We start from the raw sequence: 18,502 nt of genomic DNA on the forward strand, positions 1-18,502 counted from the left end.
AAAAAAAAAAAAAAAAAAAAAACCAGTTTTTTAAGTGCTATGGAAAAAAACTAGGGAAGTAGTAAAATAGTTTCAATTTCAGATAGGATCATCTCTGACAAGGCAAGTATCATGTCAAGACACGAAGAAAATTAGGACAAGGATCCTTACAGGTATCTGGAGGAAGAGCTTTCCTTTTTTTTTGAGACAGAGCTTTGCTCTTATTGCCCAGGTTGCAGTGCAAAGGCACGACCTAGGCTCACTGCAACCTTCACCTTCTGGGTTTAAGCGATTCTCCTGCCTCAGCCTCCCAAGTAGCTGGGATTACAGGCGGGCACCACCACGCCCAGCTAATTTTTGTATTTTTAGTGGATACACAATTTCACCATGTTGGTCAGGCTGGTCTCAAACTCCTGATCTCAGGTGATCTGGCCACTTTGGCCTCCCAAAATGTTGGGATTACAGGCATGAGCCACCACACCCAGCCTGGAGGAACAGCTTTCTAAGTTAAAGAAGTTCATAGGCCCAGAAGATCCTGCTGAGCTTATGTGACAGTGATACTTATGAAACACGATATCCTCTATGTCGTTCTTTGGCTTAGTCTGACCCCCTCCTATCTTTTCATTTTTAGTTATTTTTTTAGAGACAGGGTCTCACTGCCCAGGCTGGAACACAGTGGCAAAGTCCTATCTTAGTACAGCCTCAAATTCCTGGGCTCAAAGTGATCTTCCACTCCAGGCTCCTGAGTAGCTAGGACCATAGGCATAGGCCACCATGCCCTACTATTTTTAAAAACTTTTTGTAGAGATGGGGGTCTCATTATATGGCTCAGGCTACTCTCTAACTCCTGGTCTCAAGCAATCCTCCTACCTCCCCATCTACCTAAATGCTGGGATTCCAGGTGTGAGCTGATGTACCTGGTATCAGGGGTGAGTTGATGTATCTTTTAACTTTTTTAGAATCTATACAGCTTCCTGAAGTGGCTCCCAGAATGTGCTTATTTTTTTTTTTTTTTTGGAGACAGAGGCTTGCTCTGTCACCCAGGCTGGAACACAGTAGCACCATCTCAGCTCACTGCAACTGCCACCTCCCAGGATCAAGTTATTCTCCTGCCTAAGCCTCCCAAGTAGCAAAGATTACAGGCACATGCCACCACAATCAGCTAATTTTTGTATTTTTAGTAGAGACAGGACTTTGCTATGTTGGTCAGGCTGGTCTTAAACTCCTGACCTCAGGTGATCCAACCGCCTCAGCCTTCCAAGGTGCTGGGATTACAGGCCTGGAATGCGCTCTTAAAAGACTTCCTGACAGGCACAGTGGCTCATAATTTGTAATCATAGCAATGTGAGAGGCTGATGCAGAAGATCACTTGAGGCCAGGAGTTTGTGACCAGCTTGGGCAATGTGGCATGATCTTGTCTCAAAAAATTAAAAAATTTTCTAAGGAGGTCTCTAATTTTGTCTCTTAAAAATGCCATTCTCTGAACTTCTAATTATTATCAGACTCAATGTTTCTAAAATATGCTTTTCATATGAAATATTTTTAAACCCACATTTATACATAGCTAAGTCTTAATATCCTAACTATAACCTGAGATGCTGGGTTATGGGTTACATCAATGGCTCTAATCTTTTATTTGAATGGCTGACAATACTGTACACATTTTTAAAATACTAAGGGCAATGTCATGGAGGAAAAAACAGTGGAATTAGGAAGGTTGAAAGTTTAGATTTAAAAAATTAGCTGGGTGTGTGGCGCGTGCAATGCATGCCTATGGTCCCAGCTGCTCAAGAGGCTGAGGCAGGAGGATTGCTTGAGCCCAGGAGGTTGAGGCTGCCGTGAGCCATGTTCACACCACTGCATTCCAGCCTGGGCGACACAGCGAGATTCCATCTCAAAAAAAAAAAAAAAGAAAGTTTGTTTGTTTGTTTTGAGATGGAGCCTTGCTCTGTCACCCAGGCTGGAGTACAGTGGTGTGATCTTGACTCACTGCAACCTCAGCCTCAAGGGTACAAACGAATTCTCCTGCCTCAGCCTCCCCTATAGCTGGGATTACAGGCGCAAGCCATGACATCTGACTAATTTTTGTATTTTTAGTAGAGACAGGTTTTGCCATGTTGGTCAGGCTGGTCTTCAACTCCTGACCTCAGATGATCCACCCGCCTCAGCCTCCCCAAGTGCTAGATGACAGGCATGAGTCACCACACCTGGCCAGAAAGAAAAGTTTAGATTTTTAAAACACAGCAACAAGATCCAAAGCTTGAATCTTGATTACATCCTGCAATTGAAAAAACTATAAAAGGCATTCTGGGGACAACTGGAAATATGTGAACACAGGCTGTATAGTCTATAACATTAGGGCAATATGGTTAATCTGCTAAGATGTGATAATGGTATTTTGTTATATGTCGTGGGGGGGGCTCCTTTTTTTTTCTCTGTTTTTGCTTCTTTTTCTGAGATGCAGTCTCACTCTGCTGCCCGGGCTAGAGTGTAGTGGTGTGATCTCGACTCACTATAACCTCCGCCTCCTGAGTTAAAGTGATTTTCCTCCCTCCGCTTACCAAGTAGCTGGGATTACAGGCATGCACCACCACACCTAATTTTTGTATTTTTAATAGAGACCGGCTTCACCATGTTGGCCAGGCTGGACTCGAACTCCTGGCCTCAGGTGATCCACCCACCTGTGCTTTTCTTGGTAGAAGATACATAGTTAATTTTTTTTAGGAGTAGAGAATCATGATGTCTCAGCACACAAAATAAACACAGATACAGACATACAAAAACATGGCAAAATAGTAATTATTGAATCTACATGGTGGGTACATTAGAGATTGTTGTACTATTCTTTGCTCTTTCAGCATTTATGTCTAAAATGTTAATATTTAAAAAATCCGATGGCTGTACATGGTGGCTCACATTTGTAATCCCAGCACTTCGAGGCCAAGAGTTCAAGACCAGCCTGACCAACGAGGTGAAACCCCGTCTCTACTGAAAATACAAAAAATTAGCTGGGTGTGGTGGCATACACCTGCAGTCCCAGCTACTCAAGAGGCTGAGGCAAAAGAATCACTTGAAACTGGGAGGTGGAGGTTATAGTGAGCCCAGATCACGCCATTGCATTCCAGTCTGGGCAACAGAGCAAGACTCTATTTCAAAAAATAAATAAATAAAAATTTAAAAATTGAGAAAGAAGAACTGATCAATACACCCACAATAAAAATTCAGATTATTTAACAGCACCTCATGCATTCTCATAGTACTGATCGGAAAAATAAAACAGGTTTTATTTTCCTTTCAACAGGTTTATAATGCACACTGTAAACAGCAAATCTAAAAACAAGTTTAAGATCTCATTTACTAAGGACTTGTAAGTTCCTCCGGAAAACATGAAGTAATGGACAAGCAGAGGGAAGATGAAAAAAGGCAGAAGTAACAGGAACATTTTAACTAAAATTAAATTCAAGTTTAAATAAGTATTACCTACATATGTAGAACATTTCATAATCGAAGGCCAAGATTTAAAAAATTTTATAAAGAGAAAGAAATATGTTCATATTCATAGCCACATTTTTTTTTCTGTTGTCCAGGCTGGAGTCCAGTGGCAAGATCTTGGCTCACTGCAACCTCCACCTCCCAGGTGCAAGCAAGTCTCCTGCCTCAGCCTCCGAGTAGCTGGGACTACAGGTGTGTGCTACCACACCCAGCTAATTTTTGTATTTTTAGTAAACAGGGTTTCACCATGTTGGCCAGGCTAGTCTCAAACTTTTGACCTCAGGTGATCCACCTGCCTTGGCCTCACAAAGTGCTGGGATTAGAACCATGAGCCACCGTGTCTGGCCTTTTTTTGTTTGTTTGTTTAAAGATATGGGGTCTCACCATGTTGCCCAGGCTGTTCTTAAACTCCTGAGCTCAAGCAATCTGCTCACCTCGGCCTCCCAAAATGCAGTTATTACAGATGTGAGCCACTGCACCCGGCCCTCTATCTACTTTTTATGTCTGTGAAAGAGAAAAGGAATATTCAGAGTAGGAAGTAGTTCTAATTCTAATGTCATATGAGAAAGGATGTGAGTGGACAGCTGCCATCACCCTTCTAAGAAAGATCCTTTTTTTATCTATTTATTTATTTATTTGTTTGTAAAAACAGAGGTAGGTTCTCGCTTTGTCACCCATGCAGGAATGCAGCAGCTCAACCATAGCTCACTGCAGCCTTGTGCCCCTGGGCTAAAGCGATCCTCCTGCCTCAGCCTTCAGGTAGGTGGGACTATAAGTGTGTGCCACCACACTGGCTAATTAAAATTTATTTTTGGAGAGACAGGGTCTTGCTACGTTGCCCAGGCTGGTCTCAAGCAATCCTCTGACTTTGGCCTCCCAAAGTGCTGGGAATACAGGCATGAGCCACTAAACATGCCTATGAGGACCCCTTATGCATTGTGCTCTCCAAAAGCAGAGGCACAGCTTCAGGGGCCTGATTACCACTCCTTGCATGCATTCATGGGATCCAGGAATGTTATACTGGTTGAAGGCAACTTGACAGACCCATTGGCATCCATGAATAGTAGGGAATGTAGGGCTTAGCAAGGAAAGAGACAATAACTTCATATAAAGCAGCCTGCCAGTATAGCAGGACAGATGCAGGACAGATGAGGGCACAATTTTCCTTTTTTTTTTTAAAACCATGCTTCTGAGACAAGTTCAAGAGGGCACAATGTTCTATCTCCCTAAATTCCTGACTTCTATATCCAACTGCCAACTTGAATACTCATTTATATGATCAACAGACGTGTCATAAACAACAAGACCAAAACAAAATTCCTGATCTGGCTGGGCGCGGTGGCTCACATCTCTCATCCCAGCACTTGGGGAGGCCGAGGTTGCTGGATCACCGGAGGTCAGGAGTTTGAGACCAGCCTGACCAACATGGAGAAATTCCATCTCTACTAAAAATACAAAAAAAAATTAGCCAGGCATGGTAGCGCATGCCTGTAATTCCAGCTACTGGGAAGGCTGAGGCAGGAGAATCACTTGAACCTAGGAGGCAGAAGTTGCAGCGAGCCAAGATCGGGCCATTGCACTCCAGCCTGGGCAATGACAGTGGGGGGGTGGGGGAAGAAAACTCCTGATCTATCTCAAAAATTTCTACAGACTTCCTGTCTCAGTAAATGATAATCCATTTTCTTGCAGTTTTTCAAACCAAAATGTTGGACTCTATTTTTCTCATACCCCACATATAATCTGTCAGCTATTCCTCTAAATTATTTTTAAAAATCCAACTACCTGTCACTAAACTACCATCACTTTCTCATCCAGATTACTCAATGGCCTCCAATTAACCTTCTAGCCTCGGGCCCCTACATACTTTATGTAGCAGACCTGATTATTCCTTTCAAAATGTAATTCTCATCTCATTCCTCTGCTCAAAGCCCTCTGATAGTCTGGAGCAGTGGCTCACACCTGTCATCAGCACTTCGGGAGGCCAAGGCAGGTGGATCACTGAGGCCAGGAGTTCAAGACCAGCCTAGCCAACATGGTGAAACCCCATCACTACTAAAAATAGAAAAATTAGCTGGACGTAGTGGCGGCTGCCTATAATCCCAGCTACTCAGGATGCCGAGGCAGAAGAATGTCTTGAACCCAGGAGGCGGAGTTTGCAATGAGCTGAGATCAAGGCACTGCACTCCAGCCTGGGGTGAGGGAAGGAAGGGGGGAGGGAGGAAAGGAGGGAAGAAAGAAAGCGGGGGGAGAGGAAAGCAAAGCAAAGTCCTCTGTTGGGTCTCCCAAATCACTCAGAATAAATGCAGAAGCCTGTAATTTGACCTGTTAGGGAACCACTAACAGGTCCCTAACCACTGCTACTCTTATTCCCTCTTGCCCACTCTCTTCCAGCCCACTGACCCGATCACTATTCTCTGAGCAGGACAGCCATCTCCTCCTGCCTTCGGGCTTTTAACACTTTTGTTCCTTCTAGCTAAATGATCTTCCACCCAATACCACATGCCCACTCTCACACTCTTCAGATCTTTTTTCAAATGGCACTCAGTGAGGCCTTTTCCCGCCAAGCTGATTTAAAATAACCCCAACTGGCCCTCTCTCTGCCAGCCTTCCTTGCTTTACTCTTTTCCACAGCACTTATCACTATCTGATGGTATAGATTTTTTAAGCATTACTCATGGTCTGTCTCCACCAATTACAACATAGTCCCTAGGAGGAAGACATTTTTTGACTGTTTTGATAGCTGACATTTCTCTAGCATCTGAAATAGTACCTACTACATAGCACGCAATAAATACTTGTAGAATGTAAATATATCACATTGGTAGAAATGTAAATTGGTTTACTTCTTTTGAGGGCAATGTGCTTATCTCAGTCAAATTTATAAACTAACTTTGACCCAGCATTCCATTTAAAAGTAAGTACTGTGTAGTTATATCTGCATATTTCTGCAAAGCAATATACACAAGTATACATACTTGTGTCTTCTACAGCAGAAGCCGGGAAACAACCTAAATGCCCATTAGTAGGAGACAGGTTAAATAAATTATGTGTCAGCCAGGCACGGCCCCTCATGCTTGTAATCCCAGCACTTTGGGAGTCTGAGGCAGGCGGATCACTTGAGGCCAGGAGTTGGAGACCAGTGTGGCCAACATGGCAAAACCCCATCTCTACAAAATACACAAAAATTAGCCAGGTGTGGTGGCACATGCCTGTAATCCCAGCTACTCAGGAGCCTGAGGCACAAGAATCACTTGAGCCCAGGAAGTGCAGGTTGCAGTGAGCCAAGACCATGCCACTGCACTGCTGCCTGGGTGACAGAGCAAAACTGTCTCAAAAAAAATAAAAAACAAATTATGTGTTGACAGAGAATTCTAAGAAAAAATCTTATGTACATAATAGAATATGTAATAAACCACCATTTATATGAAAAGGAAAAATGAGGGATTATATACATACATATTTGCAGCATAGACACATATGTATTGGCTTATTCCTAGGCTATCTCAAGTAGGATATATGTGACACTCTTAAACATGAACACAACTTTGCAAGAAACTGCAAGACTAAAAGTCAAAGTTAAGAGGAGATTTTTTTCGGGAGTTGTGAGGCAGGAAGATCATTTCAAGACAGGAAGCTGAGGCCGCTGTGAGCCATCATTGTGCCATACATATACACCCCTACACATAAAAGTAGCAGAGGGAAAAACTGATTTCTAGGTCAACAACTTATGACAGAGGTACATGGGGGCAGAAGGAAGGGAGGCAAAGGAGTCCATGGATCTCCAATGGCAGAGGTGAGTGAGAAGAAAACGGGAAGTGTGAGAACAGGTATAAAATATAATTCTGAGGCATTCAGCCACTAAGAGGATGAAAGTAGTAACAAAAAGGAACCTAAATATCAGACAAGATGTAAAGTCTTACAAAGTATAAAGGACAATGCATGAGGACAGGAAACGGGACATGGGTGAAGGAGAACAGCCACCACAGTGGCAGCACAGACAAAGCAGGAAGGCTGACGTCAGAACAGCAACAGGAGGGGGGCCTGTCCCCTCTAGAATCTGGTGAAAGAAGAATAATGAAACACACAAAAGTGATGGCTGGGAACGTCATTCAGACATCTCAAAAACTCACACCAAGCAATACTCCATGTCTAGGGCCTGTAAGAAAACATCCTTAGAAGCACTCAGAGGTATCAATGCTGACTGAAAACTGTGGCTGGCCTGCCTGTCATTCACTCACCTGCACAGATCCTTCCCACTTCTTTCTCTACCATACAGTTTGTCTTCTTGCTTCAACAGAGGATCATATAACCTGCTATTGGGGAAATGACACAGCATTACAATATTAATGCCAAAGTACCATCCTAGAACTCAGGTTGGTGTCTCCTGGCCTTCTGAAGTGTGAGGGTACAATTTCCAAGCAAGCACAGAAAAAAGTACTGACCTTCTGCCTTAGTGACTAAAGCACACACAATCGTGTGGGCAGAGGGACTAGGGTTATTTGAATCCTAAACTTCAAAACCATGGTCATTAAACCACTTAAAGCCTACACACATCCAGGAATGGGAGAAAGGGAGAATTAACTTTCAGGATTTTACTTATACAGGAGAGCTGTTCACACCTTGTGTGAGTGATTGCTGTTTTTCTCTAGCACCACACTCCCACGCAGGTTCCTGAGAGGATTTTAACTACAGTCCTTATTCGTGGATGAATTCAATACTCATGTCTTTAACAACATGTTCCTATCAGAACTAAAGCACATGGGCACAATGTGTAGGAGGTTGTTCTGACAGTATTCAACAACGCAAATGCAAACCTTTTCCTCCTAGAGTCCTAGTATTTATCTTCTTTGCATTATTCTGAGTGACATCATTTCATTTTTTTTTTTTTTTTTGAGATGGAGTTTTGCTCTTGTTGCCCAGGCTGGAGTGCAATGGTATGATCTTGGCTCACTACAACCTCCACCTCCCTAGTTCAAGCAATTCTCCTGCCTCAGCCTCCCAAGTAGCTGGGATTACAGGCATGTGCCCAGCTAATTTTGTATTTTTAGTAGAGTTGGGGTTTTTCCATGTTGATCAGGCTGGTCTCAAACTCCCAACCTCTGGTGATCCGCCCACCTCGGCCTCCCCAAGTGCTAGGATTACAGGAATGAGCCATGGCGCCTGGCCCCTCAAAATATTTTTAATCAATAGCAGACATTATTGGGATGATTGACCAAATTTGAATATGGACTTTGGATTAAATAATACTAATGTATCAATGTTAAACTTCCTGATTTCGCTGTACTGTAGTTATGAAAGAGAATGTTTTAATTCTTGGAAAATTCCTGCTGAAGTATTTATAGATAAAGGAAGCATGTCTGCAACTAGTTTCAAATAATTCAGGAAAAAAATATACACATTTGGAGAAAGAGCGAAGGAAAAATAAAACAAAAAACCAAAATGTAAATGATTGGTGAATTTGGGTAAAGGACATGAGACTTCTCTGTACTATTCCAACTCTTCTATAAAGTTGAAATCACATAAAAAAGCATAATCACAAAACAGTTAAGTTTCTATTACACGTATATCCCCCCTCATCCACTATGTAAGCTGAAAAAGCTTAATCACCAATTCCTACTGGGGTGTGTCAGAGATAAGGTTCAGAGCATGATTTAAACCGAAACATACATGACAGAAACATGAGAAGGTGAGTTGGCTGGAAGCAACTTGCAGGAGGGAGATCAAATTTGAGATTCTGTACATTCAGGTTTCCGCACACGTGCAGGCAGACAGATCCATTAGGCAGTTAGATATGCAGATGAGGAGCTCAGAATGGGGCTAGAACAGAAATGGGAACTTGCCAGTTGTCAGACTGTCGCTGCTGCTGAAGACACAGGGAGAATGTTACTGTAGGCTGGGCACAGTGGCTCACGCCAGTAATCCCAGCACTTTGGGAAGTTGATGTGGGCAGATCGCTTGAGCTCAGAAGTTCAAGACCAGCCTGGGAAACATGGCGAGACTTTGTCTCTACAAAAAATACAAAAATTAGCAGGGTATGGTGGTTTATGTCTGTAGTCCCAGCTACTTGGAAGGCTGAGACAGGAGAATCACTTGAGCCTGTGAGGTGGAGGTTGCAGTGAGTTATGATGATGCCACTGCCCTCCAGCCTAGATGACAAAGCAAGACCCTGTCTCAAAAAATAAAAAATACTGGAATGTACGATTTGCAGAAAAAGAAAATTTAAAAATAGTAAAAAAAATTTTTTTTAAATAAAAAAAATCACAAAAACAGTGGCCAGGCTTGGTGGCTCATGCCTATAATCCCACCACTTTCAGAGGCTGAGGTGGGCAGATTGTTTGAGCCCAGGAGTTCAAGACCAGCCTGCACAACAAAGTGAGACCTCATCACTATAAAAAAAATACAGAAAACTAGCCAGGTGTGTGGTGGCAGGCACCTGTAGTCCCAGCTAATTGCGAGGATGAGACAAAAGGACTGCTTGAGTCTGGGAGGCTAAAGTTGCAGTGAGCCAGAAAAAAAAAAAAGGAATCACAAAGCAGATGAAAACTGAAACATAACAAAATCAACTTAAGACACAAAAATTGCCGGGCGCGGTGGCTCAAGCCTGTAATCCCAGCACTTTGGGAGGCCGAGGCAGGTGGATCACGAGGTCAAGAGATCGAGACCATCCTGGTCAACATGGTGAAACCCCGTCTCTACTAAAAATACAAAACATTAGCTGGGCATGGTGGCGCGTGCCTGTAATCTCAGCTACTCAGGAGGTTGAGGCAGGAGAATTGCCTGAACCCAGGAGGTGGAGGTTGCGGTGAGCCGAGATCGCGCCATTGCACTCCAGCCTGGGTAACAAGAGTGAAATTCCGTCTCAAAAAAAAAAAAAGACACAAAAATTTAAAAAGCAAGCAAAGCTGTAAGTAGATCACAAAAAATAAACAGACGAAATGAGTACAGAAACAGTCACCCAAAAGAAGGAAATGGACAGAAAACAGAAGAATAGGAATGGACATCTTATTTTTGTCCCATTTGATTTTTTAAGGATGCAATAACAAAATTTTGAGGGATTTTTGTTTCCTCAATTAATAGCTTTTCCCTGGTTGTTGCACCTGGGCTATAGCAGTGTCCTCAGTCTTTCTGCTCACACCCCCAGAGACCCAGGCAGCAGGAGTCATCTATATTCATATAATCGTAATCTATATCTGACCACAAAAGCTAGCATCTTATCTAACGTAAAAACAATGAAAAGCAAATCATAATAAAAATAATAGAAAAACATTGAAGGCGTTTCTATTAGATTCTAAACAAACAAGAATGCCCACTGCCTCAATTACATAATCAAATTACAAATAACTAAGAAAGCAGGGAATGATATTAATATGTAGAAATCAATAGTTTCATATATACCAACAATGACTACATTCATAATAGCAACATAAAACAAAATATCTAGAAATAAACTTAGTAAAACATGTTCAAGGCCGGGCACGGTGGTTCACGCATGTAATGCTAGCACTTTGGGAGGCTGAGGCAGGCAGATCACGAGGTCAGGAGTTCAAGACCAGCCTGACCAATATGGTGAAACCCCCATCTCTAAAAATACAAAAATTAGCTGGGTGTGGTAGCATGCACCTGTCCCAACTACTCGGGAGGCTGAGGCAGAAGAATCACTTGCACCTGGGAGGCAGAGGTTGAAGTGAAAAAAAAAGGGAAGCATTTAAACCTGCATGAAAAAATTTTTAAAACACCCCAGAGGATCCAAAAGGAAATCAATATACCTATCACATACATGACACAGGAATATTTAATGTTCCTATCCCCAAGTTATTTTATAAATTTAATGCAATCCTAATAAAAATAACAAATAACAAGTTCTTTCATTTCCCCCTCTGGAACTAGACAAGCTAATCCTAAAATTTACAAAGAAAAAGAAGCAAGAATAGCCAGGAAACTCTGAAAAGGATGAGCAATTAGGAGACTAGCCAAACCACAAAGTAAAACACAATGATAAAGCCTCAATAGTAAAAAAATAAATATTGGTACATGAACGCAGACTGGAAGATGAATGAAAACATGAAGTCCAGAAACAGACCAAATATATGTCAGAATTTAGTATATAATCAAATGGAATCTTAAAAATAGCAAACATAAGACACTTTATTTTTTCTATTTTTTTTTTTTTTTTTTTTTTTCTGAACCAGAGTCCAGCTTTGTTGCCCAGGCTGGAGTACAGAGGCGCAATCTTGGCTCAAAGCAACCTTCACCCTCCCAAGTTCAAGTGATTCTCTTGTCTCAGCCTCCCATGTAGCTAGAATTACAGACATGTGCCACCATGCCCAGCTAATTTTTTGTATTTTTAGTAGAGACAAGGTTTCACCTTATTGGCCAGGCTGCTGCTCTCCAATTCCTAACCTCAAGTGAACCACCCACCTTGGCCTCCCAAAGAGCTGGGATTACAGGCGTGAGTCACTGCAGCGCACCAGGTTAGACCTTTCAATAAGCGATGTCAAAGAACTGGGTAGCCAATTGGAAAAAGGTAAAGCTGGATGCATATCTGATAGCATATACCAAGATAAAATCTAAATGGATTATAAGTTAAAATAAAAACAAAACCTCATAGGCCAGGCGCGGTGGCTCAAGCCTGTAATCCCAGCACTTTGGGAGGCCGAGGCGGGTGGATCATGAGGTCAAGAGATCGAGACCATCCTGGTCAACACGGTGAAACCCGTCTCTACTAAAAATACAAAAAATCAGCTGGGCATGGTGGCGCGTGCCTGTAATCCCAGCTACTCAGGAGGCTGAGGCAGGAGAATTGCCTGAACCCAGGAGGCGGAGGTTGCGGTGAGCCGAGATCACGCCATTGCACTCCAGCCTGGGTAACATGAGTGAAACTCCTTCTAAAAAAAAAAAAAAAAAAAAAAACACCTTATAAAAACTATAACTCTGTCTTGGAAGGCCAAGGTAGGAAGATCATTTGAGCCCAGGCGTTTGAGACCAGCCTAGGCAACACAGGGAGATCTCATCTTTACAAAAATTTTTTTAAAAATTAGCCAGGACATGGAGACTGCGGTCAGCTGTGATCATGCCAGTGCACTCCAGCCTGGGTGGCAGATTAAGATCCCAACTCTAAAACAAACAACAAAAAGCTATAACCTTATAGGAATTTGAACATATGGGTGAAAATTAAGAGTGGAAAAGCCTTTCAGACTATAACCATAAATTAAAAGACGAACAATCTAACTGCATAATTTTTTATTCGTATTAAATGTATCTAGATTAATTTTTTTTTTTTGAGATGGAGTCTCGCTCTGTCGCACGGGTTCGAGTAGGGTGGTGCGATCTTGTGCATGACAGTGCCTGGCTTATCTTTTTGTATTTTTAGTAGAGACGGGGTTTCACATGTTGGCCAGGCTGGTCTTGAAGTCCTGACCTCAAGTGATCTGCTCGCCTCAGCTTCCCAAAGTGCTGGGATTACAGGCGTGAGCCACTGCACCCCGCCAAATTTTTTTAAAAATAAAAAGAAAACCATAGCCAACATGGTGGTACATTGCCTGTAGTCCCAGCTACTTGGGAGGCTAAGAATTGCTTGAGCTCAGGGATTCAAGGCCAGCCTGTGCAACACAGTGAGACTTTGCCTCTAAAAAAACACATAAATAAAAACCTCTTTGGTGTGGTGTGGGGATGTCTCTGTGCTCACCAACCACAGGAGGCTCATTCTAAGCACAGCTACATAAAAAAATAACATAACTAAATATAAACAAACAAAACCTCTTGATTCTGCAAGATTAAAAAACAAAACAAAACAAAACTGTCAAAATGCAAACAAAAACCTTAAAAAAAAAAACAAAAAACCACTCACTCATTTCATTTAGGGTTAACCTTTGTAATGTATAAACAGCTCCTCAAAGCAAAAGACACCCCATAGGTAAATCATGAAAAAAATACGAATAGACAGTTCCTAGATTAATACCTATGGGCCTTTAACGTATGAAAAAGCATTCTCTCTCACTCATAAGAAGGGATGTAAATGAAACCTACACTGAAGTGCCGATTGTCACTTACGCCCCCAGCGAAATAGCAAATAGTCAACACTACACTCATGGTGAGCTTGAGAAGGTGCTCTTGCACATAACTCATGGGAGTGTAAGTACTTACCCACTGGGCAGTGCCACTTGTATTAATAGCAATCTAGTTTACAGCTACTCCTGTGTCAGTACAAAATGGCGCACATAAAAAAATTATTCATTACTGCATTGTTAGCAACAGCAGAAGACTGGCAACACTCCAAAGGCTCAACAACGGGATTAACTGAATCAACTATGATGTATCCAAACAATGACATTTATACAGCAGCTAAAAAAAAATTTTTTTTTCTTTAAAGATTATGATTAAGAAGGGACATCTCAGCTGGGCGCAGTGGCTCATGCATATAATCCCAACGCTTTGGGAAGCCAAGGCAGAAGGACTGCTTGAGCTCAGGAGTTTGAAACCGGCCTGGGAAACACCTCAGTGAGACCACATCCCTATGAAAAGTAAATAAGCCAGGCGTGGTGAAATGTGCCTGTGGTCCAGCTACACAGGAGGCTGAGGCAGGCGGATCACTTCAGCCCAGGAGTTGGGAGGCTGCAGTGTGCCATGTTCACACCACTGCATACCAGCTTAGGTGACAGAGCGAGGCTATTTTAAAAAAAAAAAAAAGGAAGGGCCATGTCCAGGACAGGTATATATGGTATACTATCTTTTATGTAAGGAGTGGGGGAAATAGGAGTGAAGAGAAATATATACTAGTGACCCAACAAAAAACCCACTTGCAGGATAAACCAGAAACAAACAAAAAAGACATGTTTACATAAGACAAAGAAGAATGTGACTGGGGGAAGGGAGCAGAAGGAGCTAATTCTGAGATGTATCTTTGCTGAATCATAGAAATGTATTACCTAATTCAATAGTAATCAAATCCATTTTTAAAAAAGCAGTCACTTAACTTGGAAACAACAAATGAACCCAACTGTATGTTGACTTCGTAACATAATTCCTCAGAAAAAGGATTTCAAATGACTTTAGAACAGAGTTCTTTGACTACACATGTTTAGACAGAGGCATTTTAAAAACTGGGCTCAGTGGCTCATGCCTGAAATCCCAGCACTTTGGGAGGCCAAGACCAGTGGATCACTGGAGGTCAAGAGTTTGAGACCAGCCTGGCCAACATGATGAAACTCTTGAGTCTACCAAAAATACAAAGTTAGTTGGACGTGGTGGTAGGCACTATAATCCCAGCTACTTGGTGGGCTGAGGCAGGAGAATCACTTGAACCGGGGAGGCAGATGTTACAGTGAGCCAAGATCGTGCCACTGCATGAACCACTGAACTCTTTCACACCACTGGGCAAAAGAGTAAGACTCTGTCCCAAAAAAAAAAAAAAAAAAAAAATGCATTTTAAGAACAAAAACAGCTACATACATTAAAGAATTTTTTAACATGATACAGTACGTTTATGGTTACTACTACTATCAGCATTGTTTGAAACCATTTACTTTCTTTATGTTATTTTTTTGGAGACAGTTTCCCTCTTGTTGCCCAGGCTGGAATGCAATGGGGGGACCTGGGGGACCTCTGCAACCTCCGCCTCCGGGGTTCAAGTGATTCTCCTGCCTCAGCTTCCCAAGTAGCTAGGATTACAGGCATGAGCCACCACGTCCAGCTAACTGTGTATTTTTAGTAGAGACAGGGTTTCTCCATGTTGGTCAGGCTGGTCTCAAACTCCCAACCTCAGGTGATCCGCCCACCTTGGCCTCCCAAAGTGCTGGGATTACAGGAATGAGCCACTATTCCTGGCCTGAAACCATTTTCTTTATATTGCAGGATAAAGCAAAGAAAATAAGTACTTATATAACTGTTCCAAAATTTTTACTATAAAATACAACTAGGAGCTAGGAAATTAGGTAAAAATGCTATACCATTTAAACTGAATTAGAAATATAATATGGACTCATGATTTTTAAAAATACACTTAAAATGTATTTTTTTAAGTGCTCTAGCATTTAAAATGTCCTTAAAACAATGTTACCCCTGGGCAATGGGCACACCCTCAATCTTGTCTCTAATACCTTTCTCCAATAAAAGGAACCAGAGCTCCTTGGAGAAATGGCCAATTCCAGGTCTGGGAGGAAGGTACAAGTAAGCCCGCAGTGCAGGGAAACTTTCCAAGATAAATGATGTCAGTCAAAATGAGACAAAAATGACCCGAAGAACCGTCCACTGGCCTCAAAAGTGCAGCTGATTCTAGAACACACTAAATATACACAACTTTAGGATGATGTTTTAAAAAAGAAAAAGCCACGGGGGAAAAAAGATCCAATTTGATATAACAATCACGTAAATGCGGCCAGGCACAGTGGGGTTCAGGCCCGTAATTCCAGCACTATAGGAGGCCGAGGTCAGAGGATCACAAGGTAAGAAGTTCGACACCAGCCTGACCAACATGGTGAAACCCTGTCACTACTAAAAATACAAAAAGAAAGAAAGAAAAAAATTAGCTGGATGTGGTGGCACACCTATAATCCCAGCTACTCAGCAGGCTGAGGCAGGAGAAGCTTTGGAACCTGGGAGGCGGAGGGTGCAGTGAGCCAAGATCCCACCATTGCACTCCAGCCTGGGTGACAGAGCAAAACTTTGTCTCAAAAAAAATGAATAAATTTTTTTTAAAAAAACCACATAAATGCAAAAGGAATAAAAAGACAAGAGAAATTAAGTTAAGACTATACTTCCAGGAATAGTTTCTGGTTTGTTCCTAGAAGTTTCTCATGACATACAAAGTACTATATTTTTATACAAAAAAAAAAAAAACACACAAAAAAACAGAAAATCACTTTACAAGCCCTGTAGAAATTTACTCCTTCAGTCGAGAATTATTTATTGGTGCTAAAACCATCCACTAGGCCGGGCGCGGTGGCTCAAGCCTGTAATCCCAGCACTTTGGGAGGCCGAGGCGGGTGGATCACGAGGTCAAGAGATCGAGACCATCCTGGTCAATATGGTGAAACCCCGTCTCTACTAAAAATACAAAAAAAAATTGGCTGGCCATGGTGGCGCGTGCCTGTAATCCCAGCTACCCAGAAGGCTGAGGCAGGAGAATTGCCTGAACCCAGGAGACGGAGGTTGCGGTGAGCAGAGATCGCGCCATTGCACTCCAGGCTGGGTAACAAGAGCGAAAACTCCGTCTCAAAAAAAAAAAAAAAAAAAAAAAAAAAAAAAAAACCATCCACTAAATGATTGATGGGGAATCAACAAAGTAAACAACATTTTGGTCAAAGGGAAGTAACAATCACCAGCCATATGGTATATCTTTCCTAATGGTATGCAATTTGAAGTATGTAAGATCACGTCTGGGCCAGGCGTGGTGGTTCACACCTGTAACCCAAGCACTTTGGAGGCCAAGGCGGGCGGATCACCTGAGGTCGGGAGTTCAAGACCAGCCTGACCAACATGGTGAAAACCCGTCTTAAAAAAAAAAAAAAAAAAAAAGATCACGTCTGATGTATTCTGGCCAAACATGAACCACAATTAGAATTAAAAAAAAAAAAAAATCATTAGAGATTCTGAATCAGAATCATGTGAAAGTAATCACAGAACAAATCTTCCAAAGGAAAGGGTAGTGATGACTTTCCAAAGATAAACTATAACTCAAATCCAGAAATCTAACTTCCAGTCTGAGCAAAACAGTTAAGACCCCATCTCTACAAAATTTTTTTTTTAAATTAGCAGGCCATGGTGGCACACACCTGTAGTCCAATCATCGGGGTGGAGGTGTAGAGTTGAGGTGGGAGGATCACTTGAGCCCAGGAGGTGGAGGCTGCAGTGAGCTGTGATCACACCTCTGCACCCAGCCTGAGCCACAGAGTGAGACCCCATCTCCAAAAAAAAAAACAACAACAATTAACTTCCTCATTCTAATTAAAAAAGTCAACAACCACAGAAAATGTTAAGTAAAAAAATTAAAATATAGAAATATTAATAAGAAAAGTACATCTACATGTCTTATTCTTTCAGAAATTCCTACCAGACACAGTCCTAATGTCTGGGCTATAATAATTACTGAGGAAGCATTTTTTTGCAGCTAGTAATAAAAAATAGTAATATTTAATATTTATGAAGTACTTACTACACACTGGGCACTATTCTTAGAACTTTACATGTATTAACTTCTGGAGCTGCACAACCACCATTTGAATCAAATGTTGCTATTACCTCTATACTATGAAATGAGAAACTGAGGCACAGGTTTAAGTTCCTGCCTGAGATCCCCAAGGTACAAAGTGGTAAAGAGTTAACACAGGAAGTCTGGCTCCTTGGCCTATGTCTTCCTTAAAAAGAAAAAAAAAAAATTAGCTCACGCCTGTAATCCCAGCACCTTGGGAGATCCGAGGCGGGCGGATCATGTGAGGTCAGGAGTTTGAGACCAGCCCGATCAACATGATGAAACCCCATCTCCACTAAAAATACAAAAATTCGCCAGGAATGATGACATGTGCCTATAATCCTCCCACCTCAGCATCCCAAGCAGCTAGGAATACAGGAGATGTCACTATGTAGCTCAAGCTGGTCTCTTAACTCCTAGACTCCAGCCATCCTCCTGCCTTGGCCTCCTAAAGTGCTGGGATTACAGATGTGAGCCACCAAGCAAGGCCTGAGGCTTTATATTTTAAAATGTGTTAGGTTCCCACCTCCCCACACTTCAATGGCTTTTCTTTTTCAGTTTGTTACTGGCTCTTGTGGCTTGTCTGTTTTTCCACATTAAGTCTAGAATCGCTTCCCCTAGTTCCAAAAGAGAAAGGCCTTTCCATACTTTTGTTAGGATCGCATTCTTATTATTTGAGACAGAGTCTCTATCTTGTCCAGGCTGGAGTCCAGGGGCACAATTTTGGCTCACTGCAACCTCCATCTCCTAGGTTCAAGCAATTTTCCTGCCTCAGCCTCCACAGTAGCTGAGATTACAGGTGCCTGCCACCACACCCGGCTAATTTTTTTTTTTTTTTTTTTTTTT

General features: G+C 42.1%; 1 protein-coding gene across 10 annotated transcripts in view; it reads right to left on the minus strand.

Annotated features, from left to right (window-relative positions):
- ZNF146 (zinc finger protein 146) overlaps positions 1-18,502 on the minus strand; it is a 27,608-nt gene that overhangs the window by 7,031 nt on the left and 2,075 nt on the right. For 6 of the 10 annotated variants that reach the window (XR_004260179.1, XM_032249465.1, XM_032249466.1 and 3 more), the window contains exon 2: positions 7,710-7,784. The gene's annotated coding sequence lies outside the window, so the exon portion shown is untranslated. Of the gene's footprint in view, positions 1-3,874; positions 3,976-7,709; positions 7,785-18,502 lie in introns of those variants that run through there. The other 4 variants (XM_032249467.1, XM_032249462.1, XR_004260180.1 and 1 more) reach the window with 3 other exon arrangements.

Source organism: Sapajus apella, unplaced genomic scaffold, assembly GCF_009761245.1.
Source record: "Sapajus apella isolate SASKATOON/1434 unplaced genomic scaffold, GSC_monkey_1.0 scaffold68, whole genome shotgun sequence".
NCBI lineage: Eukaryota > Metazoa > Chordata > Mammalia > Primates > Cebidae > Sapajus > Sapajus apella.